The sequence below is a fragment of the Balaenoptera borealis genome (genome assembly GCF_965194805.1).
Source record: "Balaenoptera borealis genome assembly, chromosome: 4".
Lineage (NCBI taxonomy): Eukaryota > Metazoa > Chordata > Mammalia > Artiodactyla > Balaenopteridae > Balaenoptera > Balaenoptera borealis.
The window spans coordinates 145,823,480-145,839,142 of record NC_138861.1 but is presented as its reverse complement, the minus strand read 5'-3'; the positions used below and the strand labels follow the sequence as shown (position 1 = coordinate 145,839,142).

The window sequence follows — 15,663 nt, the reverse complement described above, 5'->3', positions numbered from 1 at the left end:
AAAATAGAACTTAGGGACTTCCCTGGTGGCCCAGTGGATAAGACTCCATGCTCCCAATGCAGGGGGCCTGGGTTTGATCCCTGGTCAGGGAACTAGATCCCACATGCATGCTGCAACTAAGAGTTCCCATGCCACAATTAAGGAGCCCGTCTGCCGCAACTAACACCCAGTGCAACCAAATAAATAAATAAATATTTTTTTTTAAAAAACATAATAATATCATAATCCAAATTAAAAAAAGACAATAGAACTTATAACAAAACCTGGCATAAAGTAAGTGCTTTGTGAGAGCTTTTAAAAAATTTTTAAAAAGAAATTATCCTAGAAGAATGGTCTGAGGTGCAAGATAGAATGGTAAGTGAATCAAAAGGTAAACTTGTCAACTAAACATTGTCTAAAAAAATGTCTGATTTGTGAGGTTTATAAAAATGTACAGAACTAATACCTTGAATAACACTAGCATGTAGGCGTTGGGAGGAGGAGTAGTCATTTTGTTTAGAAGAAGGGTTAATATACTGTTTACATTTTGTTAAGTTAGAGGTACAAGAAAACTTCTAGAAAGTACAAATATAGTGTACGAATTCCAAATAAAGGGAGAAAATGGAATTTTAAAACTCTGAACAAAAGTTAATTTTTAAAAAAATACCTCCAAAAGAGTGAAAAAGTGGCTCAGAAAAAGCAAGGTAAACATAAACAAAAATGATGTTGAAATAAGTTCAAATACATCAAAAATCAAAATAAATATATACGTATTAAAACTACCAGTTAAAACACAGAAATTGAAATTAAAAGAAAAACCTAGCTAGATGCCATGTATAAAACACTTAGTTCCTCTGGGAATTGGTTCCAGGACCCCTGAGGATACCAAAATCCATAAATGCTCAGAGACCTTATATAAAATGGGGTAGTATTTGCGTATAACCTACACACATCCTCCCATATACTTTAAATCATCTCCAGATTATGTATAATACCTAATACAATGTAAATCCTATGTAAATAGTTGCTAGCACATGACAAATTCAAGTTTTGCATTTTGGAACTTTCTGGAATTTTTTTTCCAAATATTTTCCACCTGAGATTGGTTGACTCCATGGATGCAGAGCCCTCAGATAGGGAGGGCGGACAGTATATATGGGGAAATGGTTTTTCAGGCAAAGGGAAAAGCAACTGCAAAGTCCTAGAGGCAAAAACAAGGTTCAAGGAGTGCAAATATTTAAACTTTTTATATCTGCTTAGAATCAATTTTTTTCCCCCATTTCAAGTGAAATAAAGAACCCTTGGGGCTTCCCTGGTGGCGCAGTGGTTGAGAATCTGCCTGCCAATGCAGGGGACACGGGTTCGAGCCCTGGTCTGGGAAGATCCCACATGCCGCGGAGCAACTGGGCCCGTGAGCCACAACTACTGAGCCTGAGCGTCTGGAGCCTCTGCTCCGCAACAAGAGAGGCCGCGATAGTGACAGGCCCGCGCACCGCGATGAAGAGTGGCCCCCACTCGCCGCAACTGGAGAAAGCCCTCACACAGAAACGAAGACCCAACACAGCCAAAAATAAACATAATAAATAAATAATAAATAAAAATTAAAAAAAAAAAAAAAAAAAGAACCCTTACCACCACATAGGCCCATTTATCCTCTCCCCTTTATGTTCTAGTTGTCATCAGTTACATCTACATGTGTCAAAATCCCCCCTCAGACAATGTTGTAATTTTTGCCTTTAACATCAAACATTTTATGAATTCAAGAGGAGAATAGTCTACCATATTTATACAGGTATTTACCATTTCTGGTGCTCTTTCTTCATTCCTGATGTTCCAGTTTCCTTCTAGTATCATTTCTCTTCTGTCTAAAGAATTTCTTTTAGCAATTCTTTTAGAACAGACCTGCTGGCAGTGAGTTCTTTCATTTTTTCTTCATCTGAGAATGCCATTATTTCACCTTAATTTCTGAAAGATATTTTTACTGCACATACTATTATGTGTTGACCATTCTTTTCTTTCAGCACTTTAAAAATGTTGTGTCCCTTCCTTCCAGACTGCATGGTAACTCAAATTGTTGTTATTCTGTAGGTAATATATTGCATTTCTCTGGCTGCTTTCAAGATTTTTTCTTTGTCTTTATTTTTCAGCATTTTGATGATGATGTGTCTGGGCACAGACTTCTTTATGTTCATTATGTTTGGACTTTGTTGAGCTTCTTGAATCTGTAGGTTTATGTCTTTTGCCAAACTTGAGACTTTTCATTCATTATTTATTCAAAAAATTTTCAACACCTTTTGTTATTATCCCACAGGTCCCTGAGATTCTATTCGTTGTTTATCCAATTTTTTTTCTCTGTTGTTCAGGTTGGATAATTTGCATTGATCTGTTTTCAGTCTCACTGATACTTTTCTCTGTCATCTTCTCTGCTACTAAGACCATCCAATGAATTTTTATAATTTTGGCTACTATATTTTTCAATTCCAAACTAAACATATGTTTCTTCTTTATATTTTCTATTTCTTTGCTGATACTTTATATTTTTCCATTGGTTTCAAAGGTGCTTTTGATTGCTTGTTAAGAGAATTTTTATAATAGCATTGAGAACTTTGAAGGGCCTGGGATTTTACCTTACTTGCAAGTTAACAAGTTAGGCTGCCACAGTTTAATGGATAGTGGCAGAAGTTGTGAGTCTCCTGGGTCAGAGACAAAGGACAATTTATTACCTAGAGCAGTAGCAGGAAGTAGAATATCAGCATTTATGCCAGTTTCCTGAGCCCCAGGTCCCACCAAGTAATGCCAGGAGGACCAGGTGATACCTGCACATGCAGTGAGTTTCATTATAGGAGAGGAACTTTATGGGAAACTCCAATTTGTAATGAGGGACTAGCAAACCTATCCAACTGTGCCCTGGAGAGAGACATTATCTTTTTTATTCTAGACAGCAAACAAATCTGCCCTTGGCCCCAGAGGAAGACATTATCTCTGTCTTCCAAGGATGTTTGCTATACAAAAATCCCTGAAAAGATAGTCTAGGCAAAAAGCTGTTAATGCCCTTGCCCAAAAGACATACAAAAATACAAGAGATCAATGGAGAATTGTCTGTCAACAAATAGCTGCTTCAAAGCCTTTGTCAGATAACTCCACTATCTGTGTTCTCTCAGCATTGACATCTTTTTTGCCCGTGTGAATTCAGATTTTTCCTGGTTCATTGTATGGTTAGTAACTTTGATTTTATCCTGGATATTTTGACTGTTCTGTTTGTTTGTTTTTTTTCAAACTGTATCTGGCTTTATTAGAGATACTTTTCATAAACAATCATGGTATTTCAGGCAGGACATGGGCAGACAATCGTTAACAGTATAAAACAACTTTCAAACTCCCTTTTTCAGTGGACCACCAAAATCTGAAAGCCACTATAAAACCCAGTGAAGTCTTCATGTGATGCTCTGAACAGGGAAAGTTTAGAGTGAGGGTTGACATTTCACATTTAGCATGTTGTTTAACAACTTTTCACAAGCCGACCCTGACTTTCAGGAAATGGAAGTGAAAATGGCAGAAGTATCAATCTGAAGATCCACAACCTGAAAAAGGAACCGCTGCTCTTTTGAGGGACGCCATCTCAGTGGTCACACTGGAAAGTCCAGATTGCCTGACGTACTGGTAACCAACTTTGAGGGGTCAGGTTCCAACAGGTCTCTGGGTTTAAGGGAGTCAAGTCTAGGCTGAAGGTGGAGACGGAGAAGAGGACATAAAAACTAAATTTAGTTTTTCCACACCACAAGGCATTTGTGCCAAGGTGGCTACTGTGTGTCAACATCAAGGAACCCCTCCTTCCTGGGAACCGAGAGGAAGTCTCTCAAAACCAGACGGGAAGGATGTTCTTTTTCCCACGTCAATCCAGCTTCGGGGACAATCTATTAAGTGACATGTGCTCTTCCACCAAAAAAAACAATGAAGTGTTCTGTATGCTACCAACATAGCTTAAAAAAAAAAAAAAGTAAAACAAAATTCTGCATTTTTGTAAAACTTGATAGAAAATAGTACTTCAAACTGTACAGTCAGCAGAAGCACACAGTCATCAAGAATGCACACACTTCACTTGGCATCTCCTGCACCCTCAGCTTTCTGTGCCTGGTCTGTTTGGGCATCTCCATTTTCTGCAGGGTTATTCCCACCCTTGCCTGCATCAGCTTTCCCCTTTTTCCCTTTGGGTACCTTCTCTCCCTTCTTTGCAGGGGCCTTTTTAGGCTTGGGCTCTGGCTTTGGAGGAGCAGGTTTAGCAGATGACCTTGCAGATCTTCTCTGTGGTTCGTCCTTCACCTTGGTTTTATCTCCTTTAGCATCCCCTTCAGCCTTTCTCTTGGGCATGGTGGCGACGGTGGCGGGACGTAGGCGCTGGACACGGGGACGCAGTGGCGCGCGGCTTTGGCCGGTCCAGGGGTCACTCTCACCTCTTCTTCACACTGCTCCGACTGTTCTGTTTTGAAACTCTGTGTATTGTTTAAATTCTATTGAGAATGTTGATATTTTGGTTTTAGCAGGCAATCAGCCTGGGTGGGTTCAGGCTGTAGTGTAATGGTATGCATCTCAAGGGAACTAGGATTTTGGAAGGGAGGGGAAAGGTTTGGATTTGGCAGTGGAGAGCAAGCAGGACTCGAAGGATTTAAAACAAAACAAAACAAAACACCTACAACTTGAGAGTATTGCAAGGAAACAAGGAGACGCCCAGGTTTTTGGTTAGAGTAAGATGATAAAGGGAAGGGTTAGAAGAGTTGTTAAGGGCAACAGGGGATTTGACTCATGACAGCAAAATGAAAGAGTCAGGATAGATTAAGAGAAGTGGGAAGTTAGGCTAGATTAGAGCAAAGCATTATGGGGTTAAGAATCTATATGATGAGTTCAAAAAGAGACATGCACCACAATGTTCACTGCAGCACTAGTCACAATAGCCAGGACATGGAAGCAACCTAAGTGTCCATCGACAGAGGAATGGATGAAGAAGATGTGGCACATGTATACAATGGACTATTACTCAGCCATAAAAAGAATGAAATTGAGTTATTTGTAGTGAGGTGGATGGACATAGAGTCTGTCATACAGAGTGAAATAAGTCAGAAAGAGAAAAACAAATACCGTATGCTAACACATACACATATGGAATCTAAAAAAAATGATTCTGATGAACCTAGAGGCAGGACAGGAATAAAGACGCAGACGTAGAGAATGGACTTGAGGACACGGGGAGGGGGAAGGGTAAGCTGGGACGAAGTGAGAGAGTGGCATGGACATATATACACTACCAAATGTAAAATAGCTAGTGGGAAGCAGCCGCATAGCACAGGGAGATCAGCTCAGTGCTTTGTGACCACCTAGAGGGGTGGGAGAGGGAGGGTGGGAGAGGGAGGGTGGGAGGGAGACGCAAGAGGGAGGGGATATGGGGATATATGTATACGTACAGCTGATTCACTTTGTTATACAGCAGAAACATTGTAAAGCAATTATACTCCAATAAAGATGTAAAAAAAAAATCTATATGATGAACTTGACCTGTTAAAAGAGGCAAACAGGCATTTGAGGTATGATGCAATTATTTCTAATTTTTTTAAAAAGGAAATTATAGCCTGTTGGGATTGTTCTTTTAAGTGGTTTGTAGCCTCTAATAGTGGTCTCTTGGGATTGTTCTCTTAGGCAGTTTATATTGGTGAAGCAGGTAGATTCCATTGAGATTTGGGAGGGGAGGGAAAGTAGACTTGCCAGGAGCACACTGAACTCTGTGAGCCTCTAAAGTCCAATTGGGGTTGTGGCTGGAAGGACTTGTGGAGCCATTCTTTAAGTCCAGAACACTGAAAACCCTAGAAGCGTCCTTTATAGACTAAATCTTTGGTGTTGCTGCCACTGGACAGGCAATCTTCCAGGAGCATGGAAATCCTGCTGTGGGTGGGAAGTGTATAATGATGTATATATATACCTACTGGGAAAACCCAAGAAAAACAACATCATTTTAGGTCTCTCCTCAAACTTCAACCTATCAGAGGGGGCTTATTTGAACATGTTAACTGAAATAGTATTTTTTGTGGTCACTTTCCATCCTCTTACTATGCTTCCCCCACCTTCTTAGCACTTATCACCACCTGTCATATATTTATTTGTTTAGTATTTCTTCTCAGTAGAATATAAAGATCTTGAGAACAGATTTTTTTTTTTTTTTACTGCTTATTTCCAGGACCCAGAAGAGTGCCTGAATATTTACAGAATGAATGAATGGATAGATAAGAATATTAGACCCATTAAGTGAGTTCAGTATCATGGCCAATTACAAAATCAATAATCCTAAAATTAATAGTGTTCCCATATACCAGCAAAAGCCTTCAGAAGAATATTTTAAAAGATAATATTTATTAACAGCAAAAAAAAAAATATAAAATATCCAGAAAAATATAAAAATATATAAAATATATTTATATATAAAATATATTTATATATATATTTATATATATAAAATATATAAAAATATAAAATATCCAGAAGTAAACTAAATGGAAACTAAATAATATGGAAATTTTACTGACAGAATTGAATGAATAGTGACCATATTGCTGGATGGAAAGACATAATATTGTAATGATGAAAATTCCCCCCAAATTAACCTATAAATTTAACACAGTATCAGTCAAAATCCCAGCAAAATTTTTAGGGGAGACAGAGGGGCAAAATTTGATTAAAAGATTTAAAATTTCATCAGGAAGAATAAAGGCTTTAGATAGTCAATTAAATTCTGAAGGAAGGCACTGATAAGGGACCTTGCTCTACCAGACACAAAACCAAAAAATATAGGAAAAGACAAATTTGTGGTATGTATCAAAGCCTTAAAAAAAAAAAAAAAAAAAAAAAAAGGTGCATAACCCAGGCATTCCACTTCTGGAAATTTTTCCAGTCAGTGTTTGCTAAGTAGAGGATGGTTCAAACAAATCATGGTTTAAACAAATACCTGTGGAATACCATGGAGCTTTTAAGAATGACGGTGTAGAACCACATTAATTGCTATGGAAGGTGTTCACCATATATTTTTGTGTTTAAAAAATTGATTACAAAACAATACGTCTGTTATCCTCATTTCTTATAAAATTGAAAAATAATAATTTATATATATATATATATATATATGTGAAGAAATAACCTGGATGGAAGGTTATACATGAAAATTTTAATGGTAGTTCCTTGGGAATAAGGATTACAAATGATTAAAGTTTTTTGTTGTTTTTTTGTATTTGTATACTGAAAAAATTAGGAAGTTTCCCCCAAAATGGGATGACAGTTAAACTCTTCACTACTGCACCTGGTGGCTACCACTGAAAGATATCATTTCTTTTCTATCACCTTAAGAAAAAACACACATAACATCATAACTATAAAGTTGTAAAGAAATCTGCAGGATCACCTAGTTCTAGCCATCATTTTATGGCTGAGAAAATAAAAGGCAAAAACGTTTAAGCCATTTGTCTAGAGTCACACTGTTAGTGAAACTTATTAATAGTAACAAACTCTTGTTGAGCCCTTTGGCTAAGTTCTTTATATAGACTGTCTCATTTTATTCTCATAGGAACCTATGAGGCAGTTCCTATTTTTACTCTCATTTATCCCTATTTAACAAATGTGGATCCTGAGGCTCACAGAAAATGACCTACCCGAGGCTGCACACTCAGGGCAGAGCAGGCATTCTGAGGTCCACAACCCTTTCCTGAACCTCTGCTACGCTGCCATCTTAGTCTCTGAATTGCCCTTGCCCTTTCCACTATATCTCACTGCCTCTTCCTTCAGTGCTTTTGGTGAAAACTCTTAAATATGCCCAGTGTTATGTTCCTCCAGGTTGAAAAGAGAGTATAAACATTTAAGGAGAGAAATATAAAGAAACAAAGTAGTTTTACCCCCAGCTCCTTTTAAGAATCTTGTCCAGATGGAAACAGACTTACTTTGAATTGTTCCAGTGTCCAGATCCTAAGGAATCTTAGAGACTTGGGACCATGGAAAGGCTTCCCTGGGTTCCCTGCTCCAGTCTTCCGCATGCTATGTTCTCCCCTTAAGTTTTCATTTACCAGAGCTGAAGAGTTACTATCACTATATGCAGTTGTCCGTGTACTTCTTCCCTTCTCTCTTCTAGCCCTTGACCAAATTCTTAGGGAAAATAGTCTCTAGCTCTGGATCTATCTTCATGCGTCAAAAACAAATGGCATAAGTGCTAATAAGTGCAAAAATTGTACTAGGGATAAATCTTTTGAAGGTGAAATTAGAAATGGGAAATAACTAGTGCGATTAGCCTCTGTAGCCCTTGAGAACCTAAAAAGTCTTTTAGAATTGTTCCCAAAATGAATACATACCTTTGAACTATCATCTTGTTAAAGCTGACTTTTCTTTTTTTTTTAAATAAATTTATTTATTTTATTTATTTATTTCTGGCTGCGTTGGGTCTTCGTTGCTGTGCACAGGCTTTCTCTAGTTGTGGCGAGCTTTCTCTAGTTGTGGGGGCTACTCTTTGTTGCGGTGCGCAGGCTTCTCATTGCGGTGGTTTCTCTTGTTGTGGAGCACGGGCTCTAGGCACGCGGGCTTCAGTAGTTGTGGCACGTGGGCTCAGTAGTTGTGGCTCGCGGGCTCTAGAGCGCAGGCTCGGTAGTTGTGGCGCACGGGCTTAGTTGCTCTGCGGCATGTGGGATCTTCCCGGACCAGGGCTCAAACCTGTGTCCCCTGCATTGGCAGGCGGACTCTTTTTTTTTTTTTTTAATTTTTTATTTATTTGTTTATTTATTTATGGCTGTGTTGGGTCTTCATTTCTGTGCGAGGGCTTTCTCTAGTTGCGGCAAGTGGGGGCCACTCTTCATCGCGGTGCGCGGGCCTCTCACTATCATGGCCTCTCTTGTTGAGGAGCACAGGCTCCAGACGCACAGGCTCAGTAATTGTGGCTCACGGGCCTAGTTGCTCCGCGGCATGTGGGATCTTCCCAGACCAGGGCTTGAACCCGTGTCCCCTGCATTGGCAGGCAGATTCTCAACCACCGCGCCACCAGGGAAGCCCGGCAGGCGGATTCTTAACCACTGCGCCACCAGGGAAGCCCAAGCTGACTTTTCTTAAGTACAAGTTTGCTTCAAAATAAATTAAATCTTTTAATTTGTACTAGTGCTGTAAAAGTGTTATTTTTCTAAGCTAGTGAAAAGAACTTAGTTGTTAGACAGTCTTGAGTTAAAATTCACATATAAGCTATGACTTTAGTAAATCATTAAATTTAACTTAAATTACTATTTTTTCTTATCTCTAAAATTAAGGATAATAATATCACCAAAGGTGGTGGAGAGGATTCAATGAGATGACACATGAAAATGACATACAGGCATCTAGCAGATACACACTTCCTTCCCTTCTCCCTGTGTTATGTACTTATCTCATCCAAACGTTCTTCACACACCTGGGCTAGGATTTCTTTGAAGGAATCAATTCTACCTCAGCCAGCGTGAGGTGTCTGAGGCTCTTTACTTTTCCTCTTTCACATCCCATCTTCAGTCTGTCAGTAAGTCCTGTGGGCATCACTTTCAGGATAGATGCTCAATTTGACTTTTTTTTTTTTTTTTTTTAACCCCTCCACAGCTACCATGCCGGTCCAAGCCATCATCATGTCTCATCTGACTGGTGCAGTAACTTCCTAACTGGACTCCCTACTTCCTTTCTTGCTCCCTACCATCTATTCTGCACATGCAGCCAAATTATTTGTTTACAAATTATGTCACTTCTCTCTTCAAAACCTTCCAAGAGGTCCCCATCACTCTTGGACTAAAAATCTAAAGTCTTCACCAAAGACTACTAAACCTCTGTGACCGGAACCCTGCCTACCATTCTCATACCTCCCTCCTACCTCGCTCTGCTGCAGCTGCACTGGCCTCCTTACCTTTTTAAAAACAATTGAAGTAGAATTGACTTACACTATTATATTAGTTTCAGGGGGCCTCCTTGTTATTATTCTTTGCTGCTGCCAACCATATTCCTGCCTCAGGACCTGTGTATCTGTTGTTCTCTCTGCCTGGAATGGTCCTCCTAGATCTTTAATGCCTTGCCTTTTCATACCTCAGAGAGGCTGAACCTAGGCACCCCATTTAAACAGATACCCTTCCCAAACTCTCTCTCTCCTTAAGCTTCTTTATTTTTTCTCGTAGCGTTTACCAACTACCTTGGCACTGAAAAATACATACATACATATACATTTCTCCATCTTCTCACTTGAAATGTAAGTTCTGTGGAGATGGAGACTTTGTTTTATTCTCTTTGTATCACTAGCATCTAGAACAGTGCCTGGCATGTGCCAGGCATTCAAAAATATTTGTTAAAAAAATATATTTGTGGAATGAATAAAAAAACTCTTAGCTTCCTGCCATCAAGTCAGCAAACTTGCCTCCTTCTATAGCCATCCTTTCCCCTCTTCCTCCTTTAAGTACAAGAGATGTTTTTCTTCTTGTCTGAGGTTGATGTCTCACCTATGCTGCCTCCTCAATGACCTTGACTTAGCCTTTACATTCCCCTCTCCCGCCTGCAGAATTCTCTTTCTAGCAGGCACACGTCTCTCCCATCTTAAATAAAAATCAAAAGAAAATCCTGTGTCCGCATCTCTTATCACCTGCCACTCTCTCCTGCTCTTCACAGCCAAACTTCTTGAAATATTTCTTTACCCTCCTTGCATTCCTCACCTCTCCCTTCATTCTGGTTTCTCTAAAACTCCTTAGAAACAGCTCACGCCTGCTTTAATGTTTCTCTTCGCTGAGCTTTTCCAAGACATTATTCTCTGAATGTTTTCTCCTACTTCCCTGACTGCTCCTCTTCCTGTCCCTCCCTAAAATTTTGTGTACCCGTGTTCTGATCAGGGTTCTTCTTATTCTACAGATTCTCCCTCAGCAATCTTACCCATGCCCATAGTTTCAGTTACCACCCAAATCTGTATGCCCAGCCCTCATCTCCATCTACCAGGCTCACAATTTATATGACCTACTGCCTACTTGATCCCCACTTGGATTTCCACAACCACCTCAAAACAGAGATGTCATCTTCCCTCTCCTAACTTGTCTCTCCTCCGGTGTTACTTATTTTAGTGAATGGCACCGTCATCCACCAGTTGTTCGCGGAAGCTACCCTTGGTTTCTCTTCTCCTTCAAAGCCCCTCACCCCCATCCAGCCAATCAGTAGGGTCCCATTAATTCTCCTACATTGGGTCAAATTGTTGCCCCACCCCTACCCCCCGAAAGATATATCCAGGTCCTAACTCCTGGCGCCTTTGAATGTGACCTTTTTTGGAAACAGGATCTTTGCAGGTATGATTAAGTTCAGGATCTCGAGATGAGAGCATCCTGGATTTCGGATGGGCCCTAAATCCAATGTCTGGTGTCCTTATGAGAGAAAGGAGAGGAGGGAGAGGCAGATTTGAGGCGCAGGCACAGGGGAGGGGGCCATGTGAAGACCCCTGTGAAGACGGAGGGAGGTTCTGGAGCTATGCCGCTACAGGAACAACAAGGATTGCCAACCCTGCGGACGCCGTGATTGCAGACTTCTGGCCTCCAAAACTGTGAAAGAATGAATTTCTGTTGTTTTATTCCCCAAGTTTGTAGTAATTTGTTACGGTAGTCCTAGGAAACTAATACATCTACCTTCTAAATATCTTGAAATCCATCCACGTTTTTCCATCATCCTTGTCCCCATCTCGTTCAGACCGCGATTACAACAATCTTCTGCCTCGTCTCCCTGCTGCTAGTCTCAGCCGATCTTTCTAAAATGCATGGAATTTACTTCACTACCGACAATCTGTGAGTGGTTTGCCAGTGACTCCTGGATTAAGTCTAGATGCCTGGTCCAGGACTTAAGAGTTTGGCTTCTGCTTACTTGGGTAGCCTTATTTCTCATCTCTCTTCACCCTCACCCTTTATTCTGTGCTCCAGACTTAGTAATAATTTCTTTCTTTTTATTTTTTGGCTACGCCGCACGGCATGTGGGATCTTAGTTCCCCGACCAGGGATAGAACCCACGCCCCCTGCAGTGGAAGCGCGGAGTCTTACCCACTGGACGGCCAGGGCAGTCCCGTAGTAATCATTTCTGATATTTATGGGATACTAACTCTGTGCCAGACACTATTCTAAGAGCTAGATCTCACAACGGCCTATAAGACAGGAAACAGGCTTCTTTCAATGCCTCTGCCTCTGGGACATTGCTCACGCTGTTCTCGCCTGAAGTGCCCGCACTTTGTCTTCCCTTGCCCTTTGTCCCCTCCTCATAATTCACACCCACCCTTTAGGTCTCAGCTTATTCAGCACTTACTCCATGAAGCAGTCCTTGATATTCCTAATCTCGGTTACGTGTCCCACCCCTACCGTCCATATTCCTCTCACACCCTGTACTTCCCCATCATGATATAAAACATTATAACTGTCTATTTACTGGTGTCTTAGTCTGTTCAGGCTGCTATAACAAAACATCACAGACTGGGTAACTCAAAAACCACAGCAATTTATGTCTAACAATTCTGGAGGCTGAAAGTCTAATATCAGGGTGCCAGCATGGTCAGGCGAGGACCCTCTTTCGGGCTGCAGACTTCCCACTGTGTCCTCACATGGTGGAAGGGGTAAGCAAGCTCTCTCTGGGGCCTCTTTTATAAGGGCACCAATCCCATTCATAAGTGCTCTACCCTCACTCATGACCCAGTCACCTCCCAAATGTCTCACTTCCTTGTACCATCACCCTGGGGGCTAGGATTTCAACATAAGCATTTTGGGGGAACACGAACATTCAGACCATCCAATAGGCCCACAGCTCACACTGTATTTTATGTTTCCTGAGGAAAGAGGCTGTTCCTATCTCTTGCCATTGTAACCCCATCCCCAGAATCTAGCACAGTGCCTGGCACATAAGAGATACTCAACATATTTGAGTAAATCAAAGAACCTTGAATAAAGGCTGTTAGTACCATATGTCTCTACTGACATAGAGTAGGAAAAAATGCACCCCTAGACCTAGATGCCAACTGTCCCCTCCCTCAGAATTCTGATGCCTCCTAAGCCTTTGCTTGGGCCCATTCTGAAATATCTTCTCATAAGAATTTCCTGAGACACCCAAGGCCAGTTACTCCTCACTTTCCCATCACACTCAGCACTTCGTCAAATACAAGGCTCTCCAGGAAGCTATCCTCTCCCATTCCACTCTGCAATCCTCCCAAACCCTTCCTCTTCTGGCTCTGTCCTCTACCCTGTGTCCTCTGGAACTCCTGCCTATTCAAAACAAACTCACCTATAGTCTCATCCTTATAACAAAATACTCCTTCCACCTCCTGGTCTTAAGCAGAAACCTGGTTTCCCTTTAGGAAACGACTCTTTCTACTCCCATCTGGGGTGGAGACTGTTAATCTGTCTCACGCTGATGGGGAAGCCTCTCCTTTCAGAATTATATTTTTCAACCATCTACCTCTCCTGCTGGTTACTGCCATCTGCCAACTTCCTAGTTATTCTTTTCTCTAGTTTATGGTCTTTATCTCCGTGTGAGTCCCACCATCATCTGGGATCATTTGCTTGTCCATTTGGACAGCCCTATCTTCTACTTCCTTGAATCCTCTCAATCTGATGACCTTTAACACACTACACTTGATCTATTCCGTGACTGTACTTAGGTTTGTCTCCAGGAACGGCTCTACCTCTTAAATCCTAAATTTCGGTATCTTCCATTCTTTTAGCACATTAATTTTCTTACAAAGTCCTGTCCTGCCACTTCATTTCTTAATCAGCCTAGATGCATGGCTCAGCTTTTCATGATCCAGCTTTTCACAGACACCCTCACTACCTTGTACCCTTGTTTACCTGGCTCAGATGCAGCCTGGGAACAATCGAAGAATTTACTTTTCATCCCTATACCCAGGCTTCTGAGTACTTGCCTGGGCTAGAACTCTTTTGGTTGGTTGGGATGAAAATCAATTCAAAATAGTTTAGAGAAAAGGAGAGTTTCATGGAGCTACCAGAGTAGCTCATGTAAGCAAACCCCAGGAAGGGCAAGAGTACAGCTGGGGCTCCAGGACAGCTGGAACGACAGCCTCCTGCTGCTGGGATTCACCCTGGCTTTTCTGCTTCTCTCAATGTACTGGTTTTCTCCACATGACAAGAAAGAGTCTCAAGCATCATATCCTATGGTTCCTAGAAAGTTACTTTTTCCTCTTATTAGCGTTCAGAAAATCCCAAGGGAGGGCTTGGACCTAGCTTAGATCAGGTGTTCACTCACGGACCAATCACGTATAACTAGACAAGGTACTTGAGTCAGTAGCTTCCATTAGAACGAGATGACAGAATCAAGGAAGGAACAGTTTTCCCACGGGGAGAGAGTAGTAGACACACAGAATAATAGATGGCTGCCTCAGAACTCCTAGAGATCGGTTAATTGATGCCACTGTAAACTTATAATAGCAACTTTAGAAGGACTCTCAGAACTGTCCAGAAGGTCTGCTTGTCCTTAAGGACTTTGTTGAATCTCCCTCTGTTCTTACAGTTCCTCAAAATAGAATTTTGAGCGCTTCCGTAATCATACTGGATTAATCTTTCAGAACCCTGTCATGTAGTACATCTGGCCCTCGAGGTTTTAACTCAGTTATCAAATTTGACCATTTCTAAGCAATGGCTATTGCATAACAGAAGAATTAGGGTTGTCTAAAAGGATTTGAAAACAATAGTAAAAGTGCTTATTTTGAAAAGAACCTATGACCATGTATTGCTTGAAAATTTTCACTGGACCTAACCAGTGGCCTCTGAATTTCTCTCACAACTACGACATTCAAAACGAAAAAAACAACAAGTGCCACCTCTACCTTGCAGAATACAGAAACACGACGTATGCTGCTGATACTACTACTTGGCAAGTGCTGGGTTTCCTCTAGGTTATATAATCCACAGCTCAAGGCATACAGTTACTGCAAGTAGGAATGGGGTCTTATCAATTAAATGCCTGGTTTAGAGCAGTACCTACACTATTGATTTAATCTTGGCCCATGGTATGCTTGGTTTTTTGGCAAATGCTAAAAAGCATTAGCTTTTTCTTTTATAATTTACCTAATTTCTAACCTCACATGAACTGTTAGACTTCGCAGGTGCTAAGCTCTAGCAGTAAGGTTCCTATAACCCCAAGTGCAAGTTGAAATGACAAGTAATCTCTTTTGAGCACCTTCTGGTTTCTTCTTCTGGCTCACTGAGCCAGCTTTTAACCTATGACTGGTTTAAAGTGGATTGGTCATCCTGTATGATGACCTTTCTCATGGTAAGTTAATACATTTAAGCTGGCAGTCTCATTTATTCAGCGGTTTACGTAAACTGATCTCTCAGAGCTTTATTACCAGTGGATAAGCTTTTAAAACAGAGTTCCTAAACCTGTGTTTAGCTGCCAATCATGTATTGGCAGGCCTAACCATGTATCTCAGGCCTAACCCTGCTGTCTACCATTATATGCCACTACTTAAGCAATCCACTAGCTGGTCATATGCAAACTCATAACCACTACAGGTCATATGGAAATAAATTTTTTTTTTTTTTGGTCTCTTTTGCAGGTTGATTTTGATGATGAAAATCGTCCAACTTTTGCTAATCAAGTTAGGGGCATATATAATGTCTTCAATTATTGCATTTCCAGGTGAGA

The 15,663-nt window shown here is 40.8% G+C and overlaps 1 pseudogene across 1 annotated transcript; it reads right to left on the bottom strand.

Annotated features, from left to right (window-relative positions):
* Positions 1 to 3,274: 3,274 nt before the first annotated feature.
* On the bottom strand, positions 3,275 to 4,427 carry LOC309627680 (non-histone chromosomal protein HMG-17 pseudogene; annotated as a pseudogene). The gene has a single exon. The product of its transcript is annotated as a non-histone chromosomal protein HMG-17 pseudogene (transcript).
* Between the last annotated feature and the right edge of the window lie 11,236 nt (positions 4,428 to 15,663).